The 20,380-nt window shown below is 36.5% G+C and overlaps 1 long non-coding RNA gene across 1 annotated transcript; it reads left to right on the top strand.

Moving 5' to 3' along the window:
• The first annotated feature begins 2,268 nt into the window (after positions 1-2,268).
• On the top strand, positions 2,269-9,080 carry LOC147501786 (uncharacterized). The gene is made up of 2 exons (XR_015219868.1): positions 2,269-2,830; positions 8,746-9,080. It is a non-coding gene; the product is annotated as an uncharacterized LOC147501786 (long non-coding RNA).
• The last annotated feature ends 11,300 nt before the right edge of the window (positions 9,081-20,380 follow it).

Genomic DNA, 20,380 nt, shown 5'->3' on the forward strand with positions numbered 1-20,380 from the left:
TTACTTCTTCTCGGCCTTGCATCACTCAGTATGTATAAGCAATTAACAGGATTTTACATAATAGAAACTTCCTAAAAAAATGATTTTCATTATATCCCCTTGGGGGATGTCGTCTTAGAACTCTAACAGAGATCATACACATAATAGACACCTGCAATTCCACATTGCACACACAAAATAAGGTCTCATATGGAGGTGGAAAAAAATCCATTGAATCCAACCAAGTTCATCTGTTCATGTGACGACTTGTATTGAGAAAACAGCAATATCCTAGTCTAATATCAGTTCAAAGATCATTCACCAAAAACAAAACATTACAATGCAAAGATTGCTCATCAAAACATTGCCAATTACAATAAAATACTCATTTTAATCACACATTAATATGAAATGAACAGGATGAAGAATATTATGAGTGTTAAACTTTTTTATCGCTAACAGGCATCTTCTAACTTGAATGAGAAAACAAAATGTTCAACACCACTAAAAAGGGAGGGACAGCATAAAATAAATAAGATTATACCACACAAGATACATCAGAGGCATCTTCCAGCTTGTAGGAGAAAATAAAATGTTCAACACTCCTAAAATAAGAAGGGACAGCAAGAAAGAAAAATAAAATAAGTGTCTCTTACCAACGTTCATATGCAACAGAAGAAGCAGGTTTCGTTCTGCCAGTTGAGCTGCAGCTCCTTTACTTAAGAAGCACTTTTGCCTTTGAGCTGACACAAAATGAAATATGGAATTAACCCAGTTCTTTTCTCATTTCAAATGGTCAAAAGATATGAAAGTCTCACACTGACAACTATATAAGAGGAAAAGGATCAATCAGCGACAACAATGGGTATAGTAAACACATTCGAAAAATGGGTTTTAATGATAGAGTTCCAAAGGGAAGTGTCTTTGAATAATATGAGTGGAGAAACTGGCACATTATTCAAGTTACGAGTCTAAGAAGCATTTTATCTTCAGTCTTGGAAATTCTTACCACTTTCAAATGGCTGAATGCAGTTTTTACAAACTTTTCGCATCATTGTGCTTCAGGTGTACAAGAAAAATACGAAACAACTACGCAAAATAATATATGGACCATCAAATCCGCAAAAGACTGTATTGACCTTATATGGGGTTCTCATGCGTGTTACAGAATCTGATGCTATCCCCGCTTCTGGAGCAAAGATGGTGGAACTTGTAATGTATATGCTCATTTCACAACAGATAAGTTTTCGTGTTTCTCTCAAGTCTGAACAGCAGTGAGATGGTAGCAAGCTTGAACCGATACTCACATTCTGCATGGTTAACGTTTTGCATTTCAATTGTATTGATTGTGTACATGCTGTCTAGGATATATGTGTGGAAGAATTACTTCTAAAAGTAGCAAAAGGAGTAGAGCTGCTGCTACTCTGTGTATGCAGGAAACAGCTATAATTGTTTTATATTCTGGCAGTCTGTAGGTCGTTATTTTCTCAGACCTGGATCTTTAGCCTGTCCGATCACCCATTCACCTAAATAAAAAAATAGGTCAACTTAACTTGTTGTTAGGCAGTTAAGTTAATAAAGAAAACGGTTCTTACCTTTCAATCACTTTTCAACTGTTCAATTCTGGAACTCCTTGGCGATTTTATAATTGACCATTGACTCATTGAGTTACACAACCTTGCCTTTCTCATCTCTTTCTCCTATTATTCTTTGTATTCTTTGTTTTGCAATACCCATACGTGCTTAAGGTTGTAGACAGAGGTAACCTGAAACCAAAAAACATGATTGTCTGTGGAGATGAGTGATGGTCACACCATGATCTCTGAATTTGATTGTCAGTTATGGAACAGACCACAAAAGTCCATGTGCACAATCCAATTTGTATCGACCTTTTATGACTTTTTTTTTCTTTTGGCTAGATAAGTGACTATTCTGTTAATGAGCAAAACCAAGGTAGCAGGAACTATGACAAGTCGTAGATTTGCACCTAGTTACATGTTGCTGAATCTAAAGTAGATCGAGTAGGGGTCCTCCAATTTATAGAAAAGTAGAGACCTACCAATAAAATATTCAAGGGATATTAGGACCTAGTATAGCTCCATGGTTGGCAAGAATGCCGGTCATGTCTACCTCCAAGGCTCCAACCTTCATGGGGTCAAGTAGTTTGTTCCCAAGGTACCTCAGCGACCCCAAGAAGTCGAGAACACGTAGACTAAATATGCAAACTTGATATGCCTTGTGTTATTAAGGTTTGAGCTAAAGTAAACATCAAGCTATTTGAGATCACATCTATCTAATAAGATAGGGATTTTTTTCTGCACTAAAGGACAAAACTATAATAAAGAACGGTCCAGATCTGTTTGAGAGAAATCTAACGGTAGAGATGACATCAAAGGAAGAGTTTTGTGTTGTTTGGTACGATTCCCTTACTCCTTGGTACGATTCCCTTACTCCCAAACAAGGAGAAACTTGGTTATGCGTAAAGTGGTGTACTTCTGAAGGCGATTCCCTTACTCCCAAATCAGCCATCCAGCTTTTACTGTTGAAGGAAGTTGCATTCATTGAAGCTTTTACAGCTTTTACAGTAGCCATCCAGCTTTTACTGTTGAAGGAAGTTGCATTCATTGAAGCTTTTACAGCTTTTACAGTATGATGTCCCTTTAAGGTTGTATTTGGGGGATAAAGCTTACAGTATTTATCAAATTGCACATTTCGTTTTTTTAATTTCAAGCTTATTAAAGTTTCTCCAACAGCACAAATCCTCACCATCCCTCAACAGTATACATTGTTTTCAAAGCTCTGCCTTGAGGATCAAAAGAATTTGAAATATAATTATTTCGGCATTTTAGAGGTACGATTACAATCTCTATTTGAGTATCTATCTATTGAATATTATTTTTAATGGTTTTGGATCTAATTTGATATTGGAAATTTGGATTGGATTGTAATTTAGCTTGGTTTTTGTTGTTTAGTGTTTGATTGGTTGGATTAAAATGAGCTGGTTGCTATTCCGTTGTTAGATTTGGGTATTTTGATGTGAGTTATTTGAAAATGGTTGAAAATGGTTGTTTTGTTTGGATCTTTGCATTGGTATTAACTTGAGATTGTTTTTCTTAGTGTTAGTTGATACATTGTACTGCTTGCATATTGCGATTTGTTAAGTGATTGTTTTGATTCGTGGTGCGCTGATTTTAATTGCGATTTTAATTGGATCTTTGCATTGGTGAAGAATTAATGGCTTCCGTTTGGTATTCGCGGCTTCCATAAGTTCGCATTTAATCATATAACTGTATCTCGATGCTTTTTAATTAGGTGTTCAACAATTTACTACTGTGAGTCTTCGCCGTGTTCTTTGATTAGAGCTCCATTTTGATTATTTAACTTTGCATTTTTGCGAATTGACGCTTCCTAGGCAATCATGGTTAAAGAGCGCATGGAAGAGAGAGGAAGGGAATCGTTAGTTCACCCAGTCAATTCCATAGCACGCCATCCTATTGATCCTCCCAATCTGGCATATGTGCCTCCACATCGAAGAAATGTTGTGCGTCCTAATCTATATGTGTCTCCTAATCGAAGATCAACTACGACTCCCAATGTTTTATTTAATTTGTTGTGCCTCCTAATCGAAGATCTAATGCGGCTCCTAATAGGTTATCCGTTGTGCATCCTAATAAAAAATCTCCTGCGGCTCTTAATAGGTTATCTGTCGTGCCTCCTAATCGAAGATCTCCCACGGCTCTTGATAGGTTATCTGTTGTGCCTCCTAATCGACAATCTCCCACGGCTCCTAATGTCTTATCTGTTATTTCTCATCATCGAAGATCTACTGTGCCTCCCAATCTCTTATCTATTGTGCCTCCCAGTCAAAGCTCTATTGTACTTCCTAATCGGAGATCTATTGCACAACGTCTTCGAAGAGAAAAAGATATCGATCAAAGGACTATAGCACAACAAAATCGGAGACGGAGGGAAAAAGACGTCATATCTGATTACATATCAGATTCCTTTAAGAAGACGAGGTCAACGCACGAAGTTGGGTCCTCTTCATCTATCACGGAAGTTGGGTCCTCTTCATCTATCACAGAAGATGTTACAATGCAAAGTTGTGAGGATAATACTATGTAAGTCAAGTGTTTAAATTCTCACTCTTATGTTAGGTTTCAACATAACGTAAAGCGTGATATATCATAGGTCTATTTTTGCAGTGATCATGATATGACTAGATTTGATGAAAGTGAAGAAGAAATTCTTAATCCTCATAGAGGCCATGTGCTTCCTGTTCCAAATCGCCGCCACTTTCTAGGAAAGATGGATGTTCTTTGTCCATTTTGTTCGGCCCTTCATTGGAAAGATGAACAGTAATCAAAATCAAGGCGCAACCGACCTTTATTTGGAACTTGCTGTTTACAAGGAAAAGTTAAGCTACCGCTTCTTTCTCCACTGCCTCCGGTACTTAAATCTTTATTTGAAGGATCTAATAAACGTGCAAGATTATTCCCGTGAGCAGATTCGCAATACAATGTGTGTAATGCCTTTTACCATCTTTGGTTGCAAATTTAACGATCGTGTGTTACATGGACGTGGTCCTACCTCATTCACTGTTCATAGGGAGTTGCGGCATCAAATCGGTTCATTGTTGCCTGATCCAGGGATGGAACCTAAGTTTTCACAACTTTATATTTATGATCCCCTAGCTGCTTTGGATCACCGCCACAATCGTAATCCGAATTTGTCAAGGGAAGTGTTGAAAACTGTACAAGAAACTCTTCTGCAGACCCACAAGTTTTGTGATATCTATAAGCAAACATTTGAGGTTTTAACTGAAAATGCTTCTGAGAATAACAATGTTCCGGTCCATCTACACTATGATCCGCGTTCGGATAGACGAAGGTACAATCTTCCAACAACTGATGAGATTGCAATGATATTATCTGGAGATGGGAGTAAGGTTGATGCCATGCGTGATATTGTACTTCGGCGAGAGGAGGAGGGCATGAGTTGGAACGGATAAGCGAATGTCATCCCGCTTTATTTGCCTTTGCATTATGTTCTTCGCGTTTCCTTATGGAGATTTGGGTTGGTCACCGATTTGAAGTTGTGGGGACGCCAAGAGAAATGCTCCAAGCAATGCAAGACTCACCCAATTATTGTATTACGCCTACCGTTTGTTTGAACGACCCACGAGTACTCATCCATCCTTCTTTGGGGTGTAAATTGTTGCATGAATTTTTGGTTGATGCTTGGGCTGCATATGAACGTAACCGCCTGCGATACATTAGACTAAATCAAGACACCAACCGTTCGGATGTGTACAAGTGCTTGACAGATGTTGCACTTGAGGGATTAAGTCCCGATCAAATTCATTAACGGTTCATTTTGCCTTCCTCGCATGTTGGAACTCCAAGGCACATGTGCGAGATTTTTCAGATTCAATGGCTATCACCCGACACTATAAGCACCCGGATATTTTTCTTACGGTGGACCGCAAACCCTAATTGGCGTGAAATTAAAGATGCTTCAAGGAACACCAAACTTGACACCGGCTGAAATAGTTGCACGGGTATTCGAATTTTGAAACGAAAAGCAATTATGAAAGAAATCTTGAAGAATGATATCTTCAGTCGGGTGGTTGCATATGTCTATACCATTGAATTTCAGAAGCGCGGTCTTCCACACATGCATTGCCTTTTATTTCTCGCGCATGATGACAAGATCCGAAACAGTGAGCAAGTGGATAAATTTGTATGTGCTGAATTCCGGACCCGACACCCCCCCGCATTGTTTGAAACATTGAAGAAGTGCATGGTTCATGGGCCCTGTGGTGATCGAGATCCGAGTGCTTCATGTATGGAAAATGGTCGATGCACCAAAGGCTATCCAAAAGAGTTTGTGGAGGAAACAATTATGGATAAAAAAGGGTACTCCATTTACCGAAGGCGCGACACTGGCAAGAAATATTTTGTGAAGAGGAAGAATAAAATGGTTAAAGTTGATAATGGAGATGTTGTTCCCTACAATGCATATCCGTGCGAAATGTTTGACCGCCATATCAATGTTGAAGTTTGTGCATCGTGTCAAGTCAGTTAAATATATTAACAAGTACATCTACAAAGGCTATGACAAAGCAAGCGGTGGTGGCGGGGGAACAAATGATGAGATTCAGCAATATATTGATGCAAGGTACATTGGACCAACAGAAGCTGCATGGCATCTATTTCAGAATCCAATGCATAAAGAGTTTCCAAGTGTCCAACTATTGGCGCTTCATTTGGAAGGCATGCATAGGGTTGTTTTCAATAGCAAAGATCCCATGGATGCAATTCTTGCCCGAGCCAGAGACCAAACTTCAACACTGACAGCTTTCTTTAAGCGTTGTGCTGAAGATCCAGATGCACGAGCATATACCTATCAAGAATTTCCACGACACTATGTTTTCCACAAAGACTCTCAAGAGTGGACTCCTAGGACTCAGGGACCTTCCATTGGTAGGATGTATTTTGCAAGCCCTAATGCTGGGGAGAGGTTTTATCTACGTTTGCTACTTACTGTTGTAAAAGGGCCTACCTCCTTTGCATATCTTTATAAAGTCGGTGATACCGTGTACATCACATACAAAGAAGCATGTATTGCCCATGGGCTACTAGAAGCTGATGATGAGTGGATACAATGCCTAGAAGCGATAATGAAAACTGGATATCAACTACGGAGGTTGTTTTGTGTAATTCTTTTAGAGTGTCATCCGTTACGACCAGATCTACTTTGGAGCAAATTTGCATCGAGTATATGTGATGATCTTGGACACTGGCTTCGAACAAAGCACGACATCCCAGATCCAACTGATGAGCAAATAACAGATTACGGCTTATATATGGTGGAACAAATCCTTTTAGAATATGGGAAGACATTGGAAGATTTCCCGCCCATGCCAAAGCAAAGGGAGGATTGGAGCAAAATTGTTGGCAATAGGCTCATTTGGGAGCAACGCCAACTTCAGCATGAAGGCATAGGAGAAGAGGCTGCAATTGATGTGAGTCGTCTTAATGATGAACAACTTCATGCTTATACCGGCGCGGATCGATTCAAGATATGGTGACAAGGGCAAACTTTTCTTTTGAATGGAGCAATTTGGTACAGGGAAAACTTTTTGTATAATACAATTGCAAAAGCCTGCGCAAAGATAGGTCTTATTGTCATCATGGTGGCATCATCAGGAATTGCATATTTGTTATTGTCTGGTGGACGCACTGCTCATTCTACATTTAAGATTCCAATTGATGTGATGGATACCACTTTTTGCGGCTTTGCTAAACATTTCGACCTTGCTGACCTATTTAAAGAAACAAAACTAATTGTTTGGGACGAGGTGCCCATGCAACATAGATACTGTGTTGAGGCTGTGGATAGAACACTTCAAGATATTTGCAGAAACAAGAAGATATTTGGTGGTATCACTACAGTTCTTGGTGGTGATTTTTGGCAAACACTACCTATTATACCGTTAGGCCAGAGCAATTTGTTGGTGCATCACTACGGCGCTCTTTCCTTTGGAGTTATTTAGAAGTTTTGCACTTGGTACAGAACATGCGACTTGAAATGGCGGAGTCCGAGAATGTAGAATTCGCCGATTTTTTGTTGGAGTGCTATTAATGCCTTCTAATTAGAATGTTTTTTCTCTATTAGTTCTATATATAAACGAACTATTTTAGAAACTAATGAATTCATTTTTTGCTTTGATTCATTTAGATTGGTTCGAATCCCAAAGAATGCGTACAATTGCCGAATGGAATCCGCAAGTGTACCAATATCCAAGAACTCATATTCTCTGTTTATCCCCAATTGGATGTTATGGACACACCGTCTCCAACTTTCTTAACTGATCGTACTATTCTTGCTGCCCGTAATGATGATGTGAGTGCAATTAATGAGGTTGCACTGAATTTGTTCCCTGGTGAAGCGCTTGAGTATTTGGCTGCAGATAAAATTATCGAAGATGATATTGATAATCCAAGTGGGGCTCACTATCCCACCGAGTTTCTCAACTCCCTCGACCCTTCTAGCTTACCACCTTTCAATCTCAAGTTAAAACCTGGATGCCCTATAATAATGTTGCTTTCGGGAACATAGCACCTAAAGATGGCCTTTGCAATGGGACACGACTTATGGTGCTTCAATGTGCGAGTAAAGTCCTTCAAGCCAAAATTTTGACTGGAGAGAAAGCTGGAAATCCGGTACTCATCCCAAGAATATCTCTGGCTCCCTCAAATTCAGAGTTGCCTTTCAAACTATCAAGACGACAATTCCCTGTTCGACTAGCTTATGCCATGACAATTAATAAGTCGCAAGGCCAGTCAGTGAAATATGTTGGCATTGATTTGAGGACACCGGTTTTCAGTCATGGGCAACTCTATGTGGCCATGTCCAGATGTACTTCTTCAAAAAGAATATCTATTTTTCTTCCATCTAATACAAGAAATTGTACTACAAATGTCGTATACCCAGAAGTTCTTCTCTAAGGACATCGATACCAATGAGAAAAGGCGAGTAAAAAATTAAAGAATGTTACTTTTATTGGTTTAGAAATTAAAGAATATGTTGTATCCATATATATGCTATGTAAGTTTTCATGATAGTTTTTTTTTTCGATGATAGCGTGGATACTTAAAAATAAGAATAGGGATTATTTTATTTTGAGAACCATCACTTTTGTAAACAATATACTAAATGTATCAAGTCTAAAAAAATCATGTGTATTTGGTTTGTTTGCAGGTACCAAGTTAAATTGCCATAATTTTTCAGCGACATGATTGTAGTCTTTACTCCATGGCGCATTTATCCATATGGTAGCAGAATGGTGTAAACAGTATGCATAGAGGGGAGAATGAGAGAAATGAGGAACTCGATCAGTGGGCGTGGAGTATTTATTTTTATTTTATTTTTCTCTTTTGTTACTAGAATTAGCCACAGGTGAAAAATTATGCAAAGTCTTCTTTAATGTTTAATGAGTTGTCTTTTAGTCTTAGAAGTAATTTGTGTTATGTATAAATATAAAGTTATATATTTTGGTATGGTTGATCTATGAGAATTGTATTGTTTGATTTTCAGGTTATGACAGGATTTAGGTTTTTGAAATGTTGAAAATACAAAGGAGACTGCTAGATTTTTTTATTTTAAAAAAAAAAATGATGATACTCATAATTGAAGACTCTCTCATTTTATTTTCATCATTCTCATTCTGATATATATTGAATTAATGAATGTATAAGGGTACGTGTAAAGAGTTGGTTTGTGAGAAATGAAATGCATAGAATTGCAATAATTAAGCTCACTTGAGCATGCGTATGAAATGATTATGAAGTATAAAACTGTTGGAAATGGTTATATTATCGATACAATGCTACTATAGAGATGGTCTCTCTTAGGGTGTTGTTCAAAAACAATGTGTCTAGAGTGCCGACTGGCACGGGCATTCACTAGTGTTTCTAATAGGCTGGAGTGCTGGACTAAGTCGGATACACAAATGCACAAGATTACTAAGAAGGGGAAGAAAAAAAGTGAATAAATAGTGATGCACAGATTATTTTCTAGTACTCAAAGGTAAATATAATTTACTAAAGAAACACACATGACATGCTCTGAGTCTTCTGAGACTCATAAAAAAGCATAGTGACAAATAGGAGTTAAAATTACAAGTTAAACTGGAAGCAATGGTTTTCGAAAGAATTTTCTGAACCATTGAATCTTTAAAAGTTACGCCAAACGCCTAAGCCCTCAGCTTGAGGGGCCTTAAACTAAAGAAATGTAAGAAACCCAAACAAAACCAGAAACATCATAACGAAATCCACCACATCTGGAGAGTAGCTAACATGCAGAGAGGCAGAAGAATCCTCCATGCGGCCGTGATCATAACCGTGAGGTCACATATGAGCATAACATGCATTAGTAATATAGACAACCTTGCCCTCACAATGGTGTTCAAACGCAGCTGGAACAACGTTATCCCCTGGTTAGAAGAAACCTCCCTTCTAGCGATTTCCCAAGGTACGCCAACAGTTGTAACAGTCTTATTTCGATAAACTCTCTCGTAGTCTGGTCCCAGACCAAACCGTGAAAGTGAGACATGTCCCATTGGAGCACCTGAGTTGTTTTGGCCAAAATAGATGGTAACATTGAGGCTGTCAGAGCAAGTAGAGTAGACTCTGCTAACTCTTAGGTAAAAGAAAATAGTGGTATTCAAGATGGCAATAGAGGATTTGTCAAGGGCAGGAACATAAAATTTTTCAATAAAGAAGCTAGGTACATAAGAAGACACGACGAAGCCAATGCAGAGGAAGAAAGTGATAAGGCGTAGAAAGATGTAACTGTATCCCGAGCAACAAGTGCTCGAGTTTGCCATGTAATTTAATTCGAATTAGATATTCTAAAACAAAGTTGCATCATAGAAGCCCATTACTTAGTTGTCACCAAGTTGCAAATTTTATCATCTCTATTTTGGTTTCTCCGTGCTTTCTACTCTAGTTACTATTTTATAACCACTGTTTGAAGAAAAAATATTGTAAATTCTGCTCTTTAATGGAATTAGGGTAATCAAACTATTACTTTTATAATTACTAGATAACTACAAGGCAGTGGGGGCGTGAGCGGAGGTGGAGAAGAGAGGGAGAGATGAGTTTGTGGTGGGGAGAGAGAGAGTTGGGTTTAGTTGAGAAGGAAGGAGGGAGAGGGAGAGACAAAGGGAGAGGAAGAGTGAAGGAGGGAGATTGAGGCTGTGTAAATCACTCTTAGATTGTGAGTAGATTGTGAAAACAGTTTGGAGGAGAGATTGGGAGAGGTTGGAGACGAAGACACCTGGGAGAATGACAGGTATGAAGTGGTTTTTTGTGAGAGTGTTAAATAGTGACTTCAAGAGTTGGCTCACGCTCACGGATTATTACAAGGCAGTGGGGCGTGAGCGGAGGTAGAGAAGAGAGAGGGAGAGATGAGTTTGTGGGGGGAGAGAGAGTTGGGTTTGGTTGAGAAGAAAGGAGGGAGAGGAAAAGTGAAGGAGGGAGATTGAGGCTGTGTAAATCACTCTTAGATTGTGAGAACAGTTTGGAGGAGAGATTGGGAGAGGTTGGAGGCAAATACTGGGGAAAATGAGAGAAAGAGAGGGTACGGTGGAGACACAAAATAAGTGGTTATTTAGGGGGTATTTTTTTTTTTTTTTTTTTTTTTGTGGGGGGGACACACGAGAGAGAGTTACACGTATGAAGTGGTTTTTTGTGAGAGTGTTGAATAATGACCTCAAGAGTTTGCTCACGGATTATATTTTCATGAGCGTAATTGTTGTTATACACTTATACAGTTATACCTCACGTTTTGCTCACAATTTGGGACTCGTGCGTCAAAAGTCAAAACGTGTTGAAATCTTACTTGAGTACGTCTCTAGTTAAGTATTTATCTAGCTTCTAGGATTATCCAGATTTAGTCTCTTTCAGCATTAAGCAAATACAGGTTTTTATTAGTCCTACAGTGTACACATATTAGACACTTGATTTATGCACTCTTCCGTTCAATTTCAATATACATCTGTCTGCCATCAGATAGATGTGCCTCCTAAACTGTGGCTGAAACGCCTTTCGGAACAGCCGCATCTCTATAATTAAATCTTACGAAAAAAAAAGAATGGTTAACCAATATTACCCCCCACTAGATGAGCCAATTAGTATTTCCCCCCTCCACTAGATGGGAAATTAGGGTCTCCCCCCTAAATACAAAAAAAAAAAGAAGTCAAAGTAGGTTGACCAAATTTTTTTTGTGTGTATCTAGGGGAAAGACCCTAATTTCCCATCAAGTGGGGGGGGATCCTAATTGGCTCATCTAGTAGGGGGGTAACACTAGTTCACCCAAAAAGAAAAGAGACAACAAAATCATGTGTTACTTCATGCCCAGATTTTGAGATTTACGATCGATGCTACAAAGTAAGGACAACTTTTTGAAGACTTGGACGTAAATAAGAGGTCCCATAGGATTCTTAGGAGTCGGCCATTCTCAACTCTTTTGGAATAAGAAATATAACGTTGAAGTTAGTTTTGAGTTTGAGAGTCAGAGTCAAAGACTCTTCGGACGCTCAAAATACAAAACAATGAGGTGTACTATATCATAAATGGTCATCCTACCTACATTAATATCCGTTCTTTCAAGATGCTTATAGGCTGTCAATGGGTTTCGAATCTGAATAAAGTATCTTATTGAAAATAAATCACATACAGATTAGACTAAACTAGTAATAATGTCTGAATCGATATTGATAAAGTGAGTCACTTGCATACTACAGGAAGTTGTCGTTCTCAATTAGCCCATCCAGCAACCTTTGGCCAAATATATCCTCCGGCATAGAGTGGAATCCTAATTGGCTCATCTTGTAGGGGGGTAACACTAGTTCACCCAAAAGAGAAAAGAGACAACAAAATCATGTGTTACTTCATGCCCAGATTTTGAGATTTACGATCGATGCTACAAAGTAAGGACAACTTTTTGAAGACTTGGACGTAAATAAGAGGTCCCACAGGATTCTTAGGAGTCGGCCATTCTCAACTCTTTTGGAATAAGAAATATAACGTTGAAGTTAGTTTTGAGTTTGAGAGTTAGAGTCAAAGACTTTTCAGACGTTCAAAATACAAAACAATGAGGTGTACTATATCATAAATGGTCATCCTACCTACATTAATATCCGTTCTTTCAAGATGCTTATAGGCTGTCAATGGGTTTCGAATCCGAATAAAGTATCTTATTGAAAATAAATCACATACAGATTAGACTAAACTAGTAATAACGTCTGAATCGATATTGATAAAGTGAGTCACTTGCATACTACAGGAAGTTGTCGTTCTCAATTAGCCCATCCAGCAACCTTTGGCCAAATATATCCTCCGGTATAGAGTGGAGTTCTACCAATCATATAACTCAACTCTCCAAGTCAAAACGAATGAACCAATGTAAACATCACCTAAAACGACATAGATGAAAGTACTTAGCCACTAGCATAAACTTTTTAGTAGTTATAAGAGAGTCATAGTCTCTTCAGAATCTGAGAGTCAAAAGTTTCTCCTGAGATAGAAATGTTCAAAACACAATACCATGAGGTGCACTATATCTAAGAACACGGAAACCCAACCAACATACATGGTCTATTATCAGCACAAAACAATAAATTTTATAACAAAGAGTTCAGCTAGTTGCTATTTATTTAGGACAAAAAATAAACCAACCATATTTAAGAAAAAAATAAGAACCGAACTCCTTATATTAAACTCTTTGGAAATACTTAACCCACTCGTTACAAACAATTAAAAAAAATAAAAAAAATACTAAACCAACTCACAATTAAAAAATCCAAAATTTTATTTATATCTAAAAAAACAATTAAAACTACAAACAATTAAAAAAAAATAAAAAATACTAAACCAACTCACAATTAAAAAATCCAAACTTTTATCTATATCTAAAAAAACAAATAAAACTCTTCCGTTAAATAACAAAATCACTCACAATCCCCGAGAACCCAACTCCTTATTAAACTCTTTGACAATACTTACCTCACTCGTTACAAATAATAATAAAAAACAAATAACACTAACCCAATTCACAATTAAAAAACCCAAACTGTTATCTATATTTAAAAAAACAAATAAAACTCATCTGCCAAATAACAAAATCACTCACAATCTCCGATAACCCAACTCCTTATTAAACTCTTTTGCAATACTTACCCCACTCTCACTCGTTACAAACAATTAAAAAAAACAAAAAACACTAAACCAACTCACAATTAAAAAATCCAAACTTTTTTCTATATCTAAAAAAACAAATAAAACTCCTCTGTCAAATAACAAAATCACTCACAATCCCCGAGAACCCAACTCCTTATTAAACTCTCTAGCGATACTTACCACACTTGTTACAAACAATTAAAAAAAACAAAAAACACTAAACCAACTCACAATTAAAAAACCCATACTTTTATCTATATCTAAAAAAACAAATAAAACTCTTCTGTCAAATAACAAATTCACTCACAATCCCCGAGAACCCAACTCCTTATTAAACTCTTTGACAATATTTACCACATTCGTTACAAACAATTAAAAAAAACAAAAAACACTAAACCAACTCACAATTAAAAAACTCAAACTTTTATCTATATCTAAAAAACAAATAAAACTCATATGCTAAATAACAAAATCACTCACAATCCTCGAGAACCCAACTCCTTATTAAACTCTTTGGCAATACTTACCCCACTCGTTACAAACAATTAAAAAAAACAAAAAACATTAAACCAACTCACAATTAAAATACCCAAACTTTTATCTATATCTAAAAAAACAAATAAAACTCTTTGGCAATACTTACCCCACTCGTTACAAACAATTAAAAAAAACAAAAAACATTAAACCAACTCACAATTAAAATACCCAAACTTTTATCTATATCTAAAAAAACAAATAAAACTCTTCTGTCAAATAACAAAATCACTTCACTCGCTCTCTCTTGGATTATATTGAATAACACAAGTTGAAAAAAAAATTGATAACATTAACGCATATAGGGCCACATTCTATTGTCTTGCTTTAGGCCACCAAAATGTTAGGGCCGACACTGGGTGTTGTCCATAGTTACCCAAAAGTTGGACTCCTTTAGCTTGAAATGCAGCTTTGCCAATAATAAGATTGCTAAGGCAATGTTCTACCAACTAGACTGAGACGTTCAAAACACAATGCCATGAGGTGTACTATATCTAAGAATACAGAAACCCGACCAACATAAATGTCTGTGCTGTCCATAGTTACCCAAAAGTTGGACTCCTTCAGCTTGAAGTGCAGCTTTGCCAATAATAAGACTGCTAACTTGCCAAGGCAATGTCTGCAGCAAATACGACCCCATCAATATATCCCACAACTCTATTTATTATTCTATTTGATCGCATATATAAATTGACCAACCCAATATAACAGAAGAGAGCCAGGCCCACTTTCATATACGTGGCCCCATAGCATGAGTAACGAGACTAAGAAGACTCAAACCCATCTTCTTTTCCATCAACTTCACATCCTCTATGTCAGTCAACCTTACCAAGTGTTCTGCCTTCAACGTTACCATTGCGGCTGTTAAATTAATAACTTGTACATCAGCTAGTGAGACAGCCGCCTTTACTCTCTCGACTTCCTGTTGTGAGTATTGTTTCTCGAGTTCCAATTTAGTTATTGTTGTGAATAACTAACAGCGAAATCAATGATATTCACTACAAATAGATCAACCCTACACAAGGATTGATCCTTCTCTCTAGACAAGACTTCAACACCCTCCATTCTCATTAACAATTTAACAAGCATATAAAGTAAAGATAATAATGCAAAAGAGAACCAACCACAAGACAAGGATATATCGTGGTTCGGCAATTTGCCTACGTCTACACTGGTGAGTTCCAAGCTTTACTAGATATCCAGAGTAACAGATTACAAGAGTTCTCAATTCACTCACAAAGAATGAACATTCAACTCACTAAGAATTTCTCTCTTACAATCTATCTCTATCTTTTTTTTTTGGTTAGGTTAAGTTTTTCAATTAGAAAAACTTATGTTTTTATACTGGACCGAAACAGATCGGTGTCTAAGAATACGGTGGAGTGCGGGCGCGCTTTGGGCAAGGCAATAGTTGGGTGCGTGCACGCCGATCTGTTTCGCGAAGTTGAAAAAAAACACTTTTTCTCCAAAACAACGTTCTCTGGCCCCAAGAAATTCCTACAAGATCAATTCAAATTAGCAAGTACAAATGAAAATTTAAGTGAGTTACACAAACTTCAGATCTCCTTGAAGCCAATACAAAATCTTCATTCCGTTTTTGCAAATTGGTAATAGTTGAGTCTTTTGGGGACAACGATACCAATCGATCCCCACTACTAAAATAACTTGCTCTTTGACCAACTACAATCTCCAGACAAAAAATCTAAACTTTCACTACAACTAACCTAGCATGCCCAACTCTCTAAACAACTATCACAAACAAATAATAATGCAAAGAAAATATAAAGCATACCACAACATAAAGATGTAACGTGGTTCAGCCAATGATGCCTACTTCTACAAGAACTAATTCTTTTATAAATATGGGAAGGAAGATTACAATCACTCCTCTCAAGTCTCTCCACCTTACTAGATCACTCCTCTCTCCTTACAAGTTTTTCTTTTTGCAAGAGTTCTCTCTCAACTTTGATAGCTCTCAAAATTGGGTTTCAACTCGTGACTTAGGTTTTCCAAAACCTTACTTTTTGTTTTTATAGTAACCCACAATTTCGCGGTTACTGTAGAAAATAGAAACGCAAATTTAGACATGAGCACGGGCGTGCTCTCAGTAAGGCAAAATCGAGAGTGCGCGCGCCCTCTGATTTTTTCTCAAACCAAAAGACTAGTAACTTTGTTTCGTGAGAGGCTGAAAAAAAACTATCTTCTTTTTTCACTCGGCGGCAAAGGCGCTTTGAGCAAGGCCAATCTGGAGGCTACCGGATCTCTTCACACGAACAATACTGCTTTCTCTCCTCTTCCTCATTCTCATGTGAGGGATAACTTCAACAGAGTTTGCCTCTTGTTGTTTTAATACCAGTTGGCGACCTTCAGAAAGTTATCCAACAGTGCATTTTTCTCTTGGTCTACCGATACACAAAGTTTCTCAAGTGCAGCATACAACTCCGAGATCAAATCATCTAAAAAGAATGTAAAGAGACAAAATAAAATCAAATAGACAAAGATTTCATATGTGATCAATCACGAATGAAAACTAGACCCCTATCAATTATATCCATCAAAATATACATTTGAACGTATTGAACAAGATTATAAAGAAGTCGAGATTGTTAATTTCGGTACCATACCATGGCTAAAACTAGTGCCAGAGCTGGGAGCCGGGAATCACCGGCACATAGGGCACTTGGATACCTTACTGGGAAAAAAATGCTTGATATATTAGCAATAAAAACTTATTATTAAGCCACTAAACAGCTAAGTAAGGATTTTTTTTTTGAATGGCCTAACCATCAAGTATTACATTTTCATTGAAAAATATGGTAAAATTAGATTAGGGATAATATATACTAAGAATCTTTGAGTCAATATGTACACATGTTTCACTTGAAATCCTAGTTTGTGAATCGACCAGTAGTGCAAAGTTACTTAATTATGTATAACAACATGGTTAAAAATGCATTTTGGGTAATTGTACTAGATAATTCACCTGAAGTCTTCTAGTAATTGACTAATTGTGCTTTGACTTAAAGGGTGGAACGAAGTAGTCCATGACGTCACTAACACACATTGGCAGTAACTACAAACTGATTTCTGCCCTCAAGTTCACCTGGGGCAGGGGCACGTGCCCCATGTAACCAACATGTGGCTCCGCCACTGGCTAAAACAACAAAGATAACTAACATAATAATGAATTTTGATTGATTTTTTTTTTCTCATAATATATTACAATCTAACTTTGAATATCTTATTTAACTGTCCTAACAAAACATCTCCCACCATCGTCTAGAAAATAATCCAGCAAAGGCAATTGAGAAATCTTTCAAGACTACAAATCAGTATATATATACTTCCACTCGATCATGAAATTTAGCCACCAACACTATCAAGTGAAAAACATGAGAAAGATGTATTTAAAGAAAATAAAAAATTAACAGGATTTCCTTCTATCTAATTACACCTGGCCTACTTGAATATCATGGTTGTCTAGGAATGAACATAAAATTTCCTCTAAAAAACTGAAATACTAAATAATAGTTAAAGTAGACACAGAAATAGTTAAACTAGTACCACAAATGTATTCCTCGATTTTCTCTTCTTCCTCCGCCCGGATTACTTCTTTCTTTTGAAATTCTCTACCCTCCTCGAGGTGGTCCTCCAAAGTCCGAGACGATGGTTATATCTCAATAGCTCCAAAGTTCTAAATGAATTAGTGATTCTTGACAACTTCTGGTCATAATCTTTATGTTTTTCAATCAAGCTAAATACTCCGTTAGGATGAACGACCATAGCTGAAATAGGTGTTTCAAAATAAAATGTCTCAAAATCGAAAACTTACCTTCTCCAATCAAATAATCTAAATTTTCCACAGTTTTGACAATCTCATTAGAGAGTGTCACTGTTGAACGCTGGAAGTCAGGACCTTAAAACTTTGCATTCTCTTTCATGACACCATCTAGTGCATGAATCTTAGACAAAAACATGTTAACCACCAACAACAACAAAATAAATAAATCAACACAAAAATCCACGTACAAAAGACAAACAAAAAAATTAATCACCTGTCTATCAGTAGTTTTGACTAGTTCTCTATTTGAAAGCTCATGCTTTTTTGGTGGATTTGAAAGCCTATGCAAATAGAGACGGAGCCAGGATTCTAAGCCAGGGGGTGCGAGATTATGTGCACACCCACCCCACCCAAAAAAAAAAAAAAAAAAAACATTTTTTTTTTTTTTTTAAAAGGTCTAAACAATAAAGATCAACAAAATTATGCATTTATTTCAATTCACAAAACTAGAGTGCATTGACTACTAAGGATTTAATATGGACTGATTAAGTTAACTACTTAAGCACTTAAACTATATATATATATATATATATATAGTCAACAAGTCTACAATAATTCAACAAATTGTTAACTTCATATAATGTTATAAGTCTATATAAATGTTATATATATAGACTTATAAAAGATTAACATTGAAAATAAAAAAATTACCTTGTTTTTTTTTTAAGTGGAAATTTTATTGATAATGATAATGAGTTTTACAAATAATTAGGACAAACATGCAACAAGCTGCGCCACAAGTCCTTTATGAATTTTTGTTTTTTGTTTTTTGTTTTTTTTAGGTTAAGGTCTGACCGTTTGTTTAAGAATTGAGAGTGAAAGAAAGGAAGGAGAGCATACGAGATTGTTAGTAATTGTAGAGATTGGCCAAGTAAAGTTTCCTAAACGCTTCTCCAGTGTACTGAAAAACTAAGCTTACTTCCTTCCACTTCTTTTGCTTGTCCACTTCATGGAAACCTCCCCTGTTGCACACCTCTATATATAATAGGTGCAAATCGTTCTTCTCTGTTTCTTCATAAATCCTTTATAAGCAAAAAAAAAAAAAATGATTTATAAAAAGGTTATATAGTAAAAACTAAGAAAGAAGAGCTCATAAAAACTTAAAAGTTTTCTTGCTTTTGGTTTTCATCTCATTCTGAAAAGTGTCAAATGTAAAAGCAAAAACCATCATGTTTTTCATAATTTTCTCATTAAGTGTTAGTGGAGTGGGATAACACTTCTCCTCACAAATGCATTTACCCCTTTCTCCCATTTTAGAACAAGAGAAATAATGAAGTTTAACTTTAAAAAGAAGAGAGGTAGAAAGAAAGATAATGGTGAAACCTAAAAACTAAAAACTCTGAAAGAAAAGAAAAGAAAAGAAAGGCACCAGAATGGAATGTAATGAATGAAGGATGAAAAGACAATCAGAATGAAGGATGAAAGTAAATGTAGTTTTTGTTGTTGGTCGAAAAAAAGTGAAAAACCGAGCTGATTTTCCCGTTAAATGGTTGGGTCCGGTTGAACCTATAGGTTTGACCGATTTGTCTTTTATCAATTACATATAATTTTATATAACTATGCAATAAATGCTTACGACCGAGGATATCTCTTATAGACCTTCGAGATTCAAATTACTGTGAACCCATAGTCTATAGAATGTCATTCATATTCTTAAAATAATGTTATCAAATGAGAAACCCTTTCTCTTAAAAAAAAAAGATTTACCCTATAAGCAAAAAACATTTTGATACTTGTTATTTTACTTATAATAGTTTTAGAAAACTATGGAAAACATTTAACCTACAAGACTATTTGATAATTGATAACATCTATTCATTTCCGAATCGTAGATATACTCCCATTTAGTATGGACATGGATCCTTTGTTGGAGTTTCATTGTTACTCAAATAGCTCATCTGCTATCCAATATAAACTATTTAATGAATCCCATGTTTGGATTCAATATGATTTAATCAAGACAATAGACTACACTATTTAGTGACTAATAAAATCCTCAGGTCTAAAGACTTTTTTCCTAAGTGACATTAGGAAGTTTTTTTTTCTAAATTCTTAATAAAAGAGGGCTTGTTCTAAATTCAGGGAGGGAAATGGAGAATAATTAAATAATTTAAGTGACATTAGGGGGATTCTTCAAATTATTAATAAAAGGGGGTTTCTAATTTTTGTGAGGGAGGTGTTTATAAATTGAGCAAATAGGAGATTTCAGTTTGCCTACTTGATAGTGGAGAGTGGGTTCCTCAAAAACCGGCTATCATATAGTGTAGAGATTATATAT

The sequence above is a fragment of the Coptis chinensis genome, chromosome 4 (genome assembly GCF_015680905.1).
Source record: "Coptis chinensis isolate HL-2020 chromosome 4, ASM1568090v1, whole genome shotgun sequence".
Taxonomy (NCBI): domain Eukaryota; kingdom Viridiplantae; phylum Streptophyta; class Magnoliopsida; order Ranunculales; family Ranunculaceae; genus Coptis; species Coptis chinensis.